The sequence below is a fragment of the Hipposideros armiger genome, unplaced genomic scaffold (genome assembly GCF_001890085.2).
Source record: "Hipposideros armiger isolate ML-2016 unplaced genomic scaffold, ASM189008v1 scaffold_42, whole genome shotgun sequence".
In the NCBI taxonomy this organism is placed as follows: Eukaryota; Metazoa; Chordata; class Mammalia; order Chiroptera; family Hipposideridae; genus Hipposideros; species Hipposideros armiger.
In genome coordinates this window covers 2,902,233-2,919,949 of record NW_017731392.1, presented here as the reverse complement: position 1 = coordinate 2,919,949, position 17,717 = coordinate 2,902,233, and the positions used below count along the sequence as shown (strand labels likewise).

At 40.8% G+C, this 17,717-nt stretch overlaps 1 long non-coding RNA gene across 1 annotated transcript in view; it reads left to right on the top strand.

Annotated features, from left to right (window-relative positions):
- LOC109380951 (uncharacterized) overlaps positions 1 to 7,334 on the top strand; it is a 19,469-nt gene extending 12,135 nt beyond the window's left edge. The window contains exon 3 of the long non-coding RNA XR_002123589.1: positions 6,629 to 7,334. This is a non-coding gene — a long non-coding RNA (uncharacterized LOC109380951). The remainder of the gene's footprint in view (positions 1 to 6,628) is intronic.
- Positions 7,335 to 17,717: the final 10,383 nt, after the last annotated feature.

Here is a 17,717-nt window from a genome sequence, read left to right as displayed (position 1 = left end):
TATATATATATATATATATATATATATATTTGAATCTTATTCTGTGCATGTGAAGCTACAAGGTCATATACATACATACATACATATATATATATATATATATATATATATATATATATATGAATCTTATTCTGTGCATGTGAAGCTACAAGGTCATTCCTTAACCTAATTCTCATTTATTTTCCTCAAAGAATTTCTGGGCAGTACCTCCTGAGATGCTCTCATCCAGTAGCCAATTTACCATTGCATAAACATTGCTTTATTGAATGACCAGAGGTTAGCACAAAGGTTACAGCAATTGACAAGCCACAAGCCTTGTTCCCAAGGAGCTCCTGGACTAGGGTTGAATGACTCTTAGTATGATCATCCCTGTGTAAATCCATGAATTACAGATTAAGAACCCAGGTTTAGCAGGAAAGGCAGACAAGTAAATTATACTAGAAGGTGTTTGATACAACAGCGGTTCTGTGTTTGAAAATGGGGGTATGTACAGGTTCAGTGACTGAAAGCAAACTTACAGGGTGATCTTTAAACAGGGCTCCATTGGGACCCCCACAAAAGAGGCCTTGCAATGTGTCTGGCCTCACCTCCCCCTGCTCTAGAGCTTAACAATTGATCAACCCCCTCCCTGTTGTATGAGCTTGGGATGTCCCCTGTCCCAGTTCCCAGCTTTAGATAATTACCCTGAAACTTATGCTTGTGTACTGATCACAATACCCCTTGCTTACTGATCACAATCTCTATGGCCTAGCATTCTTTCTAGGTTATGGTCACCACTGCTCCTGGGTTGGAGAGCCCCATTGCCTGAGGGAAGGCTCCATGCAGACCCCGGAACCATCAGGTAGCCTCTGGAGGAACACCCAGATTTTCCCTTAAAAGCCCCAAGCCGGTCTGAGAATGTAACGCAGTTTTTGGAGGTGTTAACACGCTGCCTTCTCAGACCACCGGTGCTCTGATAATAAAACACTTATTCTATGACCTAACTCTTGTGTGGAGCGGCGCAGGCAGCACAAGCCCGGACTCGGCTGACTTCCGGTTTCATTCTGATCATAAATTCCTAACTGGGCAGGTCATGATGGGTAGTCACACCCCAGGCCTATAACTTTTTTAGTAAAAGGTTTTTAAGCAAACCCTGTCCATTGTTCTTGAGCATCTAGGCCAGGGGTCAGCAAACTGCAGCTCACGGGCCACATGCAGCTCTTTGGGTACGTACATGTGGCTCTGAAGTAGAATTGAACATGAAAATAAAGCTATCCTAGTTTCATATATACAACTTTTAAAGGATATTATTCACATAATGGGGATTTCATTGGTATTATGGCTCTCAAATAATTTTTAAATTGTTGTGAGGGATGGGATTGGCTCTTCCATCTCAAAAGTTTGCCGACCCCTGATCTAGGTTAACACACCTTTGAAATGCCAGAAGTAACCAGTCCTCTATTCCACACCCTGGCAGGTACCTTGCTTTCTTCCACCTTCTTGTACTCTTCCTTAGTTCCCTCTGTGTGGCTGCTCAGTCGCGGGGTGTGGAAGAATTCATGAGGCAAGCAGAAGAAATACAGAAGGAAGGTTTATTAAAGTGAGAGAAGGATCGGCTTGGGCAGAGTCTGCTGGAAACTACTGCCCCAAGTCTTTGTTTCATCTTAGGTTTTATATTTTCTAACCAGGATGTAAATGGATGTAAATTGCTTAGAACTATAATAGAATCTCCCCTTGTGTTCGGCTTTGTCAGCAGGGGTGGGGAAAGGTGTGGTTAAACCAGGAACCGAAAGCTTTGCATATGTTATGTAAATTTTAATTGGAGCCAGGAATGGATCCCATACAAATGCAAAACCTCTCCCAGGTCACCCGGCCAGCACTTGGCCAAGTAAACAGAACCATTGAAACTGCCTAGTAAATGTATAGTAAACGGAGTGAAGAAGGTTTGGCAAGAGGAGAAGGAGACAAAGTAAAGAGAAAAAAAGGAAAGCTTTCAAAAAGTCCCAAGCTAAATTATACTTGTTAAACTGAATTATACCAGAGGTCCAAATCTCAAAATAGAACATACAGTGCCACTATTACAACCCCCCATCTTACCATCCTCCTTAATTCCAAGTGTATAAAAGAAACTGCAAACCTGTCATTCTCCAGAGCATTTGAGATCTTGCTTCATAGGGCATGTTGTCAGTTTGACTCAATTAAACTCTTATAAAATTTCTCTACAGGTTTGGACATTTCTTACATCGTAAGACATTTCTTAACCTTGGCTTGGCTGCACATGGATACATCTAGGAACCTTTTTTAAAACACCAGTGTACAAAAAAACACACCAAAAACCCAAAACACCAGTGTACTGATCCCACACCCGGAGGCCCTGGTTTAGTTGGTTTGGATATGAGGAGTGTTACAAAGGTCCCAAGAGATTCCAATTCTCACCACTGGAAAGGTCCTGCAGAGCACAGTTAGGGAGTGGTTAGCTCTAGCCCTCCCTGAGCTGGTCACCCCACACCTACCACTATTAGGATCCAGAGACAGTAGCTGAATAGGCGAGAAGCAACCCCCGTTGCAAGAAAAAACACCAAGGATCAAAGGTGAAGGGAGAAGCAAAGCTAGATCTTGGAGATCAAATGTGGGGGCAGGTTGGGGAAGTAGTTCAGAACTCTCTTTCTGAATGGACAGTGAGTGTTGAGACACTGTTTTCAGACAGCATTTGGGATATGCTCTTGTGCTGTATTCAGTGGTTGATAGCGGCTGAGTAGGGCTAGATATGACCAAACCTCTGCAAAAGCTTCTGTCAAGAACAAAGTGTGGAGCAATAGCAAGTTGTAAGTTGCTGAGAACACCCATCAGACATTAATCAGCACAGGAAACCCTAAGGCGCAAGTCCTGGTAGAACCGGGCTGGAGGGAATTAATAACAGGAATAATAATGCCATCAAAATATTTATTGAGCGCTTACTCTGCTTTACGCACGTTATTTCATTGAACCCTCACAACCAGCCCTAGGAAGTTGTTAGGATGATCTCCTTTTATAGATGGGGAAATTGAGGCTTAAAAGTGTTAAAGACAAAATGCACTGGGCAATTAGGAGCTGGTTTTATTCAGGCTGTTGCAGTAAGGAGAAGCCTCGTTAGTGAGGACCCTCTCAAAGAAAGGGAAGGGAGCCTGGGGTTTTATAGAATCAGGTAAGTAAGGGAGTGAGTCCTGGGGCAGGTAGAGACAAATCATATCATGGAATCTGCATGGACGGGGTTGTCCTTTGTTTTCTCAGGGTTTAAGTAAAATTCAATATTGTCAAAAGGTTGAGAAATTATCCAGTCAATCAGCCAGGAAGTGGCCCGGCTGGGTTCAGACCCAGTCCAACTGGTGCAGTCTGTCTGGATTTGTGGCCAGAACATCAGTTTCTGTAAAAAAAAAAAAAAAAAAAAGAGTGCCATTCAGCCAGGAAAAGGCAGGCCATGGAAGACCCCAGACAGTATACGGTTCAGGCCCAGTTATTCTGTGAGCCTGGATGGAATCACAGAGTTGGGTTCTAATTAGATAGCTCTAGGATCAGTCTTTGAGGAATCCAACAAACCAGGGTCCAGGAAGAGGGTCTCAGGCTGGGAGAACGGCAACGAAGCCCCAGGCCCTCTATAGGCAAGGAGAACAACTAGGAACTGGCAAAGGGCCTGGGGCAGAAGCTGTCTCAACTTCCCTTCCACCTTAGACACCCTCTGGGCTTGCCGCAAGCAGGTGGGCAGATATGCAGAGGGCAAGAGAGAGCCCTGTTCCACTTCAGAGAAGCTGCTCAGGTGATCCTAGCAGCAAACTGGCATGGGCAGCTAGGCTGCTTCACATCAATTAGCCGTCATTCTCATGGACTCATTAAGCAAGTTCAAGGAACATTTTGCTTTGTTGACTGAAGGGTAAAATAAAAATGAGGTTTTTTTGCATTTGTGCAGCTTAATAATTAAAAGAAAGAGAAGTAGTTCCATGCTTTCTAACTTGTGGGGCCTCAGATATACTTTCCCTAAGGTGGCTAATGCCAATATATTCTCATTAATAAGTATTTATTGAGGTCCCACAATGTGCTAGCCACTGATACCGACTGTTCGGTGAATAAAAAAAGGTAAATATTCTTCCTTTTCTGAAGCTTGCAATCTAGTAAAGGCATAATAAACAAGCAAATTATGAATAATGATAGAGCATGATATGTGCTTTAGGAAAAAATAGAGCAAGGTAAGGGGACGTGGAAGTGCTAGGGGCAGGGTCTGCATTGTAAACAGGGTGGTGAGTGCAAAGACTTGACAGTGAGAGTGAGCCTTACAGGTACCTGGGGAAGAGTGCTTTGGACAGAGGGAGGAGCCAGTGCAAAGGCCCTGAGGTGTTAGTGTGCCTGTGTGTTCAAGGAACAGCCAAAAGGCCTGGGGGTGCCAAGTAAGGAAGTGGGTAATGGGAGAGGTCAGAGAAATGATGGGGGCTACATGGCGTAGGGTCGTAGAGGCCTTTAAAAGGGCTTTTGCTTTTACTCTGAATTAATGAAACGAGGACTAGAACATTTGTTGTCATCATATTATTATCACCATTGCTGTTCATATTTGCCTACTCTTGGAGGAATAGGCTTGGGTATTTTTAGAGTCGTGGAGGATCCAGGACACCAACCAGGGATAAGGGTGCCAAAGTTCTTATGTCCATCCAGGGCTTCAGTCAGAGATGTTGGGATCGGAAAGAAAACAGCGTGATGATGAGATTGGGAGGAAAAAATATGAGAGGCCAGAATTATAGGACTTGGTTTAACTACCAAGCCTACTTGGTTCTACTTCTGGAAAGCCTTCACTGACATCTCCCAGTGATAGCTGGGGACCTTTTCTTTGGGCTCCTATAGCACCTTAGGCTTGTCCAATCATAACACCAATCCATTCTGTTGTATTTTTTTAGTCTGTCTGTCAACCTTTGATGCACTAACATCTCCTTCTTTGGCCCCTTGGCTCCCTAGGAAGCTCACCCCCAGACTCTGGAGTGCCAGGCTTACTGGCCAACCCTGCTGAGGTGGGGGACAGGGGTGGGAGGCTGTTCTAGGAAGGCTTCTCAGAGGAAGTGAAATTTTTTTTCTTTTGCTTTTACTTTTTGAGGCGTAATTTACCTACCATGATACGCACCAATCTTAAGTGTTACAGTTCAATGGGTTTCACAGAGAAGGTGAAATTCTGAGTTGAGTTTTGGAAGAATGATCAGGAGGCTAAAGGTCAGAAAGAGGCTCAAGGTCAGGAATACACAGCATGTGCAAATGCACAGAAAACCAAAAGAACATTAAGTTTCTTGTGGCAGTCCCAAGAATAACATGCCATTTGGGTATGACCCATAATACGTAAAGCTGGAGAAAAAGTCCACTGATGTACATGCCAGAGATAGGAAACTGGTTTACAATGCAGAGTTTTACTGCTATTTCTGTGTGTCAGACTTTAACTCCCCAAAGCAAGACCACTGTCTTTTGCTTTCTTTTTGGAATTCTTTCTTTCCTCTTATCTTCTTTACTTTTGCATGGAACTATGGAAGCAGGATTTTTTTTTTTTTTTTGGAGCGTGATTATGTTCCGGGATCATGATCTCGCAGCACCAAAGAATGGAGACACGGACCAGAGAGGTAAAGCTTGCAGCAGAGGACAGTTTATTAGAGCAGAAAGTAACAACTCTCAAAACGAGCCGGGGGTCCTAACTGCGGTGCCCCCAGCTGAGGCAAAAGTTTCTGTTTTTAAATCTTTTTTGTACGCCTGGGGAGAAGGGCTGGCTGGCGCCTTTTGGGGCCAGGCCTATGCTTTGAAGAATGCTAACTAACCTCTTTGAAAATATGCATTCTACCTGGGGATCCCTGACTTTTTATTATAGACTTGAAAAAAAGCTTGTCCTCCTCCCCCACCTGAGTTTGTCACTCTGGCGGGTCCTGTGACTTAAACCTATCAGTCAGCTAATAAAATTATTACCCTGGCTGTTATGGTTTCCACCCTGATTTCCTCTACCATGGCAATTTCCCTGACTGCCGATAATTTTCCTATCTCACTATTCCAACAAATGCAGGTTGTTTGCTTACCTTTGACCAATGCAAACTATTACTGCCTTAACCCCTTGTGGGAAAGGGGAGAAATTCCCCTTTGGAATCTTCAAAAGGTCATTGCAGGATGATAAGAAGAGCAAACCTTTAGTAAATAGAAGTTTGCCCTGCCCAATAGATAGGTATAGTCTCTCATGGGCAAGTCCTCTAATTAAAATTCTTCTAGGTAGTTAACAGGGGTGGGGCAGAAGTTTCTCTTGAGCTGAAGCTAAAATTGCCTTTAGCTCAAAGTACTCTGCATACCACTGAGGCGCATCTTGGGGCAGCCCCTTCTGAATCCCCACACCCTACCTATCCAGCCAGCTGGCTCTCCAGTCAATGTCTGGTAACACAGAGTCATTTATTCTGGAGGATGTAGATATACGCATCAGATGCATTTGGGGGTGACTATAGGCTGTGAATAAGGATGTTGGGTCCTCGTTCGTTAAGAAAGACCTGAGAGACAGAGGTTTTGTTCAGAAGGCTTTATTGAGCCAGGCCTGGTGTCTGTCTCACTGCAAGAGGAGAATGGCCCTGGGCCTTGGCTGGTTGGAGTTTTTATATGCTTCATCTATTTCCAGGAGCTTAAGCAGAAGCAGGTTACAGAAGCCAGAAAAAAGCCATTATTGCCAACACCTGAAAAAGCCGCTATTGCCAACACCTGAAGAAGCCGCTATTGCCAACACCTGAAGAAGCCGCTATTGCCAACACCTGAAGAAGCCGTTATTGCCAAAAACAAGGAGTTATTGTTGGCCCTGACCGCATCCTGTTTTTGCATCTGGAGATTCCGCCTGGCCGGAGCATGGCTTCTCCCTCAAACAGGTTTGAATTTAGTTCCTGGAACCTACCCTGGTTCCTGGTCCTGCTGGGTCCTCACAAGGACATAATTCAAGAGTTACGAGGATGGACAAGGCATCTACACTATAAACACATCAGCCCCCAAATGGAGGCGACACCCCAAACACTGTGAGAACTGAGAAACCAGTTGGCCGTTGTTCAGTTAGTCAATACATATGAGTGTTTCCTACCTGCCTGGCGTGGCCCACTTCCTTCCCATCTTAACCCAAATGACATCTTTCCTTGAGGCCTTTTCTGGCCGTGCCATCTAAAATTTCCCTCCGCCATACACAGATTTCCTATGCACCCTTTTCTGGTTAGCTTTTTCCTTAGCACTCATCATGATCTAGCAGAGTCTATATTTTACTTATTTATCTTAGTCATTGTCTGTCTTCATCACTAAAATGCAAGCTCCAAGAAGACAGGTGTCTTTACTGCTATTTCTACAGTATCTATTGGGTTTTCAGAAAAGTCATGACGTATTTTTTCTATATTTTTCATTGCAAAAATGCGTCATGACTTTTCTGACAACCCAATAGATTATCATAGGGACTTAAAAATATTTGTTGAATCAATGAACAGTGCTCAATTCTGCTGGGAACACAGAAGCTCTGAAACCAAGGTACATTATCTAGTGATGGACATAAACCCATAACTCAAATAATATTAGAAGGAAATGAATGAAAAATGAATGAATGAAGGCAAAAGAGTCAACATCAATGATAGAAACCCAAGTAACCTACTTTAAGCTAGTTAACTATCTTAGAAATTTGACAGCCTTAACCAAATTCCTGAACATTTCTGTAAAAGACAGATAATTTAACTGCCTCCTTTTAAAAGGCAGGGCATAATTATAGATACATAGACTTCAAAAGGGTAAAGGATTTACAGGTCCTATTTGCCTATTTTTAGACAAATTTTACTCTTTGCGGATCTGGATAAATGAACTTTTGTGACATTCAAAACATAGAGGAATTAAATATAGAGATGCAAATAACTAAAATTTTGAATATTATAATCTTATATATTGTGTGTAGACTTCATTGACATGTGGGAGCTTTAAAAACACTTTTTTTCACTTCCTTTATCCTTGACTAAACTGAGTTTTTAGTGAATAATTTGAATTTGATTTTTTTCCCCACCTAAATTTTAACAAAATACTTCATTAGACAAGCAGAATGTGGCAAGTTTTATTTAATTTTTAAAACATTTTTATTCATTAGGAAAGCTTAGTTAATTTTTTTTTTCTGAGATACATATGTCTGTCTAAAGATTTCTTTCACAATAAAGGCTTTAAAACATAAAGTTCATGAATACTTATTACCTGTCACCTCCTGGATTTATGCTGGATATAGACTGACTTGTTGATTTTCTCCTAAATGTCAAATCAGAAAACCCTGTGATACAACTTGATAAAAACTCTGCAAATTCTCAGCTTTTTTCTTTTTCTCCATTGAACTTGTCACCGGCTTTTCAAATGTAGTTCAGGATTTATAAAATGATCCACGTGGATTTTGGGGACTGGAGCAAGCTATGAACCCCTGTAGCATTGATGCTTCTATCATCATAGCATACTTGCTTATATTTCTGGTATAGATTAACAAATGTTCATGATGTTTAATGAAAAAGGAATATAAGCTCACTCATTTATTCAGCAACTAGTTTATGGAGTACTTACTAAATCCCAGGCATAATGCTAGCTGAGGGATTACAGCTATGGACAAAAACTGATATAGACCCAATTCTCATTGAATTTACATTCTAGTGAGGCCAAAGATAACAAACAGGTAAATACATAAACAAACAACATAATTTTCATTTATTTATTTATTTATTTATTTATTTATTTATTTATTTATTTAACATTTTTATGAGTTTATTTGAGCCAAACTGATGACATTGCTGGGAAGCAAGATCTCAAAAACTCAGGAGAATGACAGTTTTGCCGTTTCTTTTATACATCTGGAATTAAAGAGGGAATGCAAGGAAGATTATTATATGAAGGTGGGAGAAAGCAAGGCAGGGAAATCTCTGTAATTGGATTATAGGATAGTTAAGATTATGTGCTCTCTTGAGTGTGGTTACATTTCATAACAGTCTGAAAAAGAGGCACTGCAAAAATGTGTTAAGCTAGATGCACAAAAACAATGAACAGGACTTAATTAAGGCAAAGATAAACTTTCACTAGGGAAGTTACAGGCCTGCGGTGTGACTATCCACCATGACCTGCCCAGCTAGGAATTTCTTTCCCTTTTTTTTTTTTTTTAAAGATTTTATTGGGGAATTGGGGGAGGGGAACAGCGTTGGGGAATCAGGGAAGGGGGACAGAGAAGTTGCTGTCCTTTTTTTCTTCAGTCTAGTTGTGGAGAGCGTTGCTTCACTGGCCCATGTTGGTATTATCATTGCGCTCTTCCCAGGTGAGGCAGTTGTTCGCCAGCCATTGGACGGTTGCTCATGGCAGCTCACGGAAGCTCATGCCCGTTGCTGGCCAGCCCCACTGCAGCCTACGCCATCGCCGGCAACTCATGGCAGCCCAGCTCCAGGTCGAGCTGTTCGAATAACATAATTTTAAATATATAACTGGTATGCTAAACTAAATAAATAAATTGCTGTAATGTGATGGAGAGTAACAGGGTGGGGACAGAGTGATTTTAGAATGGGTGCTTAGTGATGGCCTCTCTAAGGAGGTGACATGTGAGCTGAGACCTGAATGACAAGAATAATATTAGTCTAGAAAGGTGGGCTGAGAAGATGAACCATGGCTCCCAGCATTCTGTGCTGGCAAATTGCAACCAATTATTTAATCTTATTTTATACTCTTCCCCACATGTACCTGCTGTTCTAGTTGTGGTGTGTGCCAGGAGTGACAGCCCTAACCTCCCACTTTTTGGAGGTGACACATTCTTCATAAACCCCATATCACCTTTCGCAAACCCCAAATATCTAGATTTCTCTTACCCACAAATCCTATTGTTCCTTAAATGATCAATCATGGGGGAGATGAATGTATAGCATTGTTTGGCATCTAGGGAAAGGCCCTCCCCCATTCCATGCACCTTCATCCTGCGAGGAAGACAATGGTGTTGCAGAGGAGGACTTTACCAAAGGTATAAAACAGAAATGGGATCTTGTCCAGCCAATCGGGGTACCCATCTGTGAACTCCTGACAGATGATCATTTAGTACATTGAGCTGATACATTTGAGATCTGATTAAACCCTGTAGAAAGGCTCCTCTGCTTATATCCAGAGGAACTCCTGGCAGCAGAAAATTGAAATGAGTGTTAGAGCTGGGAGAAGTGTTCCTAAACCTTCCACCAGATCCAGGAACAGCACTGTCAGAGTTTCAGGAGCCTTCTAACAGCAAGTGTCTTCTCATGCCATGGTTCTCCTGCTTCTAAGCAGTAGATTCTAGTATTCTAGAAGGCTCAAACCTTTCCAACCTGCTCGTGCAAACATTGCCCATCGTTTAAGGCCATCTCTTCCCTAATGCCTTTCTCAGTGACTCTGGTTTCTTTGAGCCCCTGCTGTGATCAGCATATTACTCTCAAGTCTCTGATTTAGTAGGTTTGTATTCTTATAACTCTTCTCCCAGAGATTATGGTGATCAGCCTGGTCCAAGAACTTACTTTCCATCCAAGGGAGGCTCAGGAGGAAAGGGAAAGCGAGTGGGCGAGCAGGAAAAAGACAGGGTTGGTTCCCTGCTCACTACAGTTCTTTGGTGACTACAGAGAGACCTTCTCAACTTGGATGAAACTGTTCTTTCTGGTTCAAGGCCACCATTCTTTTTTTTTTTAGCTGAGCCATCCTGCCACCTGTTGGCAGATCAGCGGCAGCTCAGCTTGGGCCCGGGCATCAAACCACTGTTGCTCAGAGCTGGCACTCTTGAGCGAGCTCTTAACCAACTGAGCCACTCGGCTGGCCCCAAGGCCACCATTCTTAGTGTAGAAGGTTCTCAACACTTTAGGAAGCAGAAGAATCACTCAGGTAGCTTGTTATAAATGTAGATTTCTAGGGACCAGCTCCAGAGGTTCTTGTTTGGTAAATCTGGTGAGGCCCATGAATCTGCATTTATAATAAGCCCCCTCAGACAATTGAGATATTGCTTATCTGTGAATATTTTGAGGAACACTTGCATGATGGAAAGTAAGGGACCATTGCTCACATCTGCCTTCTTCCTCATGTAACGGGGTACTCTATTTTAAAATGGAATCCTAGCATAGATAGTATAGGGAATAGTCAATAATATTTTAACTATGTACAGTGTCAGATGGGTAATAGACTTATTGGGGTTATCACTTTGTGAGTTATATAATGTCTAATCACTATGTTGTTCTGTACACCTGAAACTAATTAAAAAGGGGGTGGGGACTAAACAGCTCAGAAATAAAAAAAAGTAAAAAGATGGGATCCTAACATTCTCATTTATCCAACAAGCATTTACTTAGGCCAACCACCATACAAAGCATAGGGAATAAAGCTATAACAATGTTTGGGACATACTTACACTAAAAAGTTATGCATTGTTTATTTGAAATCCACATCCGACCAGGCATTCTGTATTTTACCTGTCAATGCTAGGTGTCAGGGGGTGGGATGAGTTGTTGCACGTTGGGTCCTCTGGCAAGCAGACTCTGAAATGGAATGTAGGATATTTATTAGGAAGTACCCCTGGGATCCGCACGTGTGGAAAGAGGAGAACGAAGCTGGATTGGACTGAGAAAGATGAATTGAGACGTCAGCCCAGTAGCCTTAACCAACCTTATAGGCAGCTGTGGACCCAAAAGCATTAGAGTTGTCCTGCATTGAGCTGAAATGGCTGGGACTTTATACTCCTGCCTCCTTGGCTACAAACTGCCCCAGGGAGAGTGTGACCTTAGGCAAGGTGGCTCTCTGTAGTGGAGGCTGACCCTGAAGGGGCTGACAGCTGAAGGTTCTGTGCTGACAGCACGCCCAGCAGCCTAGCAAGTCCTTCCCTGAAGGGGAACCTAGGGACTCACTGTCTCTATGTCCACTACAAGATCTGAAGATCTAGCAATAAGCCCAGTGGTTCCAGCCATTCAAATGTGGACATTAAAAATTAATGTGGTCTTATTTTATACTTGGGAGATTGCAATACCTCAATATAGTGGTTACATTTGTTTGGCAGGAAGCCTCTGGCTGATACCACATATTATCAATGGCTTCTTTGAGCTGGTTTACAGCATAATATTTTTGTAGGTACCAACTTTCAAACCCCTGTAGCCCAGAATAGAATTGTGAGAAGTGAAAGAGTGATTCAGAGTGAAATCACTCAAGGTTTAAAGAACAGAGCTCCTGAAAGCTGAGATCAGTGATGAATCATGGGCTGATGAACCCCTTTTATTCCTATAGCCCGCATAAGTAATAAAGCATGACCAGTTTACCCGACACTGTCTCAGGGTTACCCTGTCTCCCATTCTTCATTCATTCATTCAGTCATTCATTCAGTCATTCAGCCAATTACTAATTGACCTTGTTCATAGAAATAAGGGCTCTTAAATCCACACATAGAATTTCTGAGAGCTTTCCATTAGTGCAACTTGAGTGAAGATGGAAAGGCTCTTCTTGTTACTTAACATGTTTAGCGTTTTTATTTATTTATTTATGTTTTTACTTTTTCATAACTTCCAGTGCTTCATTTGCTTTTCCTGGAGACAGGCATCATAGCCTCTCTTTCCTTTACATCAATAATTTACTTTAAAAAACACTGTTTCCCATACTAACTTCAAAGATTAACAGCTCATTTAGGCCAGGGGGATCTTCAGAAAACTGTTTATGATAACAATTACCAGGTATTCCAAGAAAAAAATAAAAGATGCTCAAAACGTTTTAAAACTCAACACTGTGAGAGAATACAAAGAAAGAGAGAGAGAGAGAGAGAGAGAGAGAGAGAGAGAGAGAGAGAGAGAGAGAGAGAGAGAGAATTGGCTGATGGTGTAATTGTGGGATTTTCTGCATTCTACCATCTCATTACAGCCTAGGAATGGGGCAGAATTCCCTGAGAGAGGCACACACCATCCTAAGGGATGCAGGGCTAGAGAAAAGGAGTGGGCCCTAACAACAGTGAGAATAAATTTTTCTGCTGCCAAGTTTCAAGGGGGCCTCTTGGGTCATAGAACTGGAGTTCCTCATCTTTGTCAGACGGAAGAATGTTTAAGGTTTTATTACCATATCTCTGATTTTATAGAGGAGGAATAAGGCTTAGAGAAAAATGATACTTCGGAGAGCAAAGGCCAGAAGAACATAAAGTAGAGAAAGAGGATGGGTGGCCATGAAAATGTACAACCCAGGTTTCCTACTGTTAATGAGCAAACTTGCCTAGCTGGCCCCAGCTCCCGGCCCTCGGGATCCATGGTCACATTGTGTTGGGCCCTGCTTCCCAGGGCAGCTGCCTCCAGCATGGCAGAGGGACTGAGGCAAGCCCGCTTCATCAAGTGGTGTGACTTTGGCTTGAGGACTCCATATCAGCTTGCTTGAGACTCTTCCTCCCCGATCCTCCTTCCTCTCCAATGTTTAAAATTGAGTAGTGTTATTATTGAGTTATAAGAGTTCTTTACATATTCATTGGGCTGTTGGAAAAGTCATGACGCATTTTTGCAACGAAAAACATAGAAAAAATACGTCATGACTTTCCCGACAACCCAATAGATGCAAATCCTTGGTCCTTTGCACGTATTGTGAATATTTTCTCCTATTACTTGGTTTGACTATTCCTTTTTTAATGGTGTATTTGAAAGAGCATAAGTTTATAATATTGATAAAGTCCAATTTATATTTTGTGCTTTTGGTGCCCAATCTAAGAAATCTTTGCCTACCCTAGAGTTACAAATATTTTCTGCAACAGTTTTTCTACGAATTTTAGATCTTTATCTACACCATGTCCTCAAATAAAGGTGTTTCATTCAACATCATTTTGTTACAACATTGATGAGATGCCATAGAAACTTAACTCTTGCTTATATCAACTAGCCTATGGTAAAATTGGTTTTATTATACATCATTTTGCTTGAAGTCACAGAACCTATCGATGTTAAGTTAGCACTTACAGTATTACGTTTAGACTTTTGATTCATTTAAAATAAAATTTTATGCATGGGGCCGGCCAAGTGGCGCGATGGTTAAGAGCTGGCTTGGGATGCCAGAGGGCCCTGGTTCAGATCCCACATATGAGGGCCAGTGACACTGCCCTCTACAGCTAAGATGCTGAACAGCTCAACCTGGAGCTGGGCTGCTGTGAGTCGCCGGCAACGGCATAGGCTGCAGCCCCTACTGCAGTGGGTTGCCATGGGCTACCATGTGTAGCCAGCAGCCAGCGTGAGCGGCCAGCAGCTGCAGTGAGCGGCCATCCAGAAGCCAGCGACTGATCTGCCTCGCCCAGGAAGAGCGCAATGATGGTGCCAACTTGGGCCAGTGAAGCAACGTCCTCCACAACTAGACTGAAGAACAAAACGACAGCAACTTGTCTGTTCCCCTTTCCCCAATTCCCCAGCGCTGTTCCCATCCCCCCAATTCCCCAATAAAAATCTTAAAAAATAAAAAAATTTATGCATGATGTAAAGTAATAGTTGAGGTTCATTTTTTTCACATGGATATTTAGTTGTTCTAGCACCATTTGTTGAAAAGACTATTCTTTCCCCATTGAATTACCTTGGCACCTTTATAAAAAATTAATTGACCGTGTGTGTGGGTCTATTTCAGAACTTTCTACTCTTTTCCATTAATCTATATGTCAGTCGTTATGGTGATAACACTTTTTTTTCAGTTTTATTGAGAAATAATTGACATACATTACTGTGTACATTTAAGATAGCATGATGGTTTGATTTGCATATATTGTGATTACCACAATAGGTTGAGTTAACATTGATCATCTTATATAGATACAATAAAAAAAAAATTCTCCTCCTGATGAGAACTATTAGGATCTACTCTTTTAACAAATTTCTTATATGTCATATAGCAGTGTTAACTATAGTTATCATGTTGTACATTACGTGTACTTCCCTATACTTATTTATCTTGTAACTGGAAGTTTGTACCTTTTGACCACCTTCCTCCAGTTACCCCTCTCCCACCCCTGCCTCAGGTAACCACAAATCTGATCTCTTTCTATGAGTTTGGTGAGTTTTTGTTGTTTTTTGTTTTTTAAGATTCCACATATAAGTGAGATCATCAGTTATCTTTCTCTGTCTGACTTATTTCACTTAGCATAAGTCCTTCTCTATCCATGTTGTTGTAAATGGTAGAATTTCCTTGTTTTGAATAGCTGAAATATATATATATATATATATATATGTATATATATATATAATTTTGAATATAATATATGTATATAATTTTTTTACAACATTGATGAAATGCCATAGAAACTTGACTCTTGTTTATATCAATTAGCCTATGGTAAAATATGGTAAAAAAATATATATATATATTTTTTATATATAAAAACTTCTTTATCCATTCATCCGTTGATGGACACTTAGGTTAGGTTGTTTCTATAACTTGGCTACTGTAAATAATGCTACAGTGAACATGGAGGTGCAGATATCTTTGAGTTAGTGTTTTTGTTTACTCTGGATGTATTCCCAGAAGTGGAATTGCTGAGTCATATGGTAGTTCTATTTTTAATTTTTCTGAGTAACCTCCATAATGTTTTTCATAGTGGCTGCACCAATTTACAATCTCCACCAACAATGCAAAAGGGTTCCCTTATTCCTCATCGATGCCAGCATTTGTTATTTCTTGTCTTTTGATGAAGGCCATTGTAACAGGCCATGAGGAGATATCACATTGAATATTACTCTTTTTTGATTACAATTCATTTCATAATAAGTGTTAAAATCAACTTTGTTCTTTTCTTTCAAAATTGTTTTGGCTCTTCAAAGTTCTTTGCATTTACACATAAGTTTTAGAAATAGCTAATCAATTTCTACAGTAAAGCTTGTTGGGATTTTAACTGGCAATGAGTGTATAGTTCAATTTGGAGACAACTGACATCTTAACATTTATATATATATATATATATATATATATATATATATATATATATATATATATATATATATATATATCTTCATCCCTGGTTCCTGGCACAGAGCTCCTAAAACCATAATATTGGGTCTTTGACCCTGGTTCCTGACACAGAGCTCCTAAATCCCTTGGAATTTCCTGGGTGATAGGAGTGTCTTTTATGCAAGTGAGGCAACCCTTGGTGGGCTGCCATAGAGCTTCAGGATGCGGGCTGGTCAATAGAAAGACCAAGCCACAATTAGAAGCTTGGAACTTTCAGCCCCAGTATCCATCCTCTGGGAAGGGGAGAAGGGCTGGAGAGTCACTTAATGATCAATCATGCGCATTTGGTATGGCCTCCGTAAAAATCTCAAAGTACAGGGTTTGGACAGCTTCTGGGTTGGTGAACATATGCATGTGCCAGGAGGGTGGAGCCCTCCAACTGCCCGGGGACAGAAACTCCTGCTCTTGGGACACTTCTAGACCTCGCCTTAGGTATCTTTTCATCTGACTGTTCATCCGTAGCCATTATCATATTCTTTATTACATAATAAACTGGTAAAGGTTTCCCTGGGCTCTGTGACCTGTTCTAGTAAATTATTAACCTGAGGAGGGACTCGTGGGAATACTGATTTATAGCTGTTTGGGCAGAAGTACCAGGGATAGCCTGGGACTTGCAATTGGCAACTGAAGTGGGGACAGCCTTGTGGAACTGAACTCTAAACTTGTGTGATCTGACCAAAACTCCAGGTAGATAGCGTCAGGACCGACTTGAATTGTAGGACACCCAGCTAGTGTTGGAGAATTGGTCAGTGTGGGAATAAACCCACATCTCTAGTGTTTGAAGTATTGTGGGTATAAGAGTAAAGGAGAAACAAGGAGATTTTCCTAAACAAGTCTATATAGTTCAATCTGTGGAGAATAGACATCTTAATAATATTGAGTCTTTCAGTAAACTAACATGGTATATCTCTCCATTTTTAATTATAGGTTTAAATATAAGTTTAATTCTGTTGTTTTATTTGTCTTCTTCATGGGTTCCAATGATCTATAGCCTTATTTTTCTTTGTTTTTCATTTCAACCACTTTGTCTTTTTACTTTTTTCTTTATTTCATTTTATTTTCTTATTTCCCTGTCTCTCCGCAATACTCTTTATGAAATTTTCTCTTAAGTCTATTTCTACTGGGTACTTATACTTTAGCCTTCATTCCTAATATGATTTTGTCTTTTCTTTCATGAGCTCAATCATTGGTTGATGAATCAGTGTATCCGTTATCTATCTATCTATTATCTATCTATCTATCTATCTATCTATCTATCTATCTATCTATCTATTGCTTTGTCCATTTCTGTTTTTGATTTTGAATTTCTAACTTAAGGTGTTTTTTCATATTTCCAAATGCTTGTTTTAAGATATTAATTGCATTTGAAATTTTGTATTTTGTGGTTGCTTTGTGGTTGTTTTTTGGTAAGAATTTTCTCCAGCTAAGATGCTTTGATTCTCATTTTATTTTCCACTTAGTTTTGGGTGGCTTTATGATGCTTTTCATGTCATGGTGTTAGAGTAATTTGCCATTGCTAGTTCAAGATCACCCTCTTCTTGTCAGTGTAATGAAGTACAGTTCATTTAAGGAATGGTTTTGTTTGTTTGTTTGTTTTAAGTTGTGGGTGGATAACTTTTTAATGTTCTTTTTATTATCTATCTATTCTGGTTTCACAATCTCTTATTCTGATTTTATTGATGCTATCTTCTTTTATTTCCTGGATGATTTTTTTTTAAAGATTTTATTGGGGAATTGGGGGA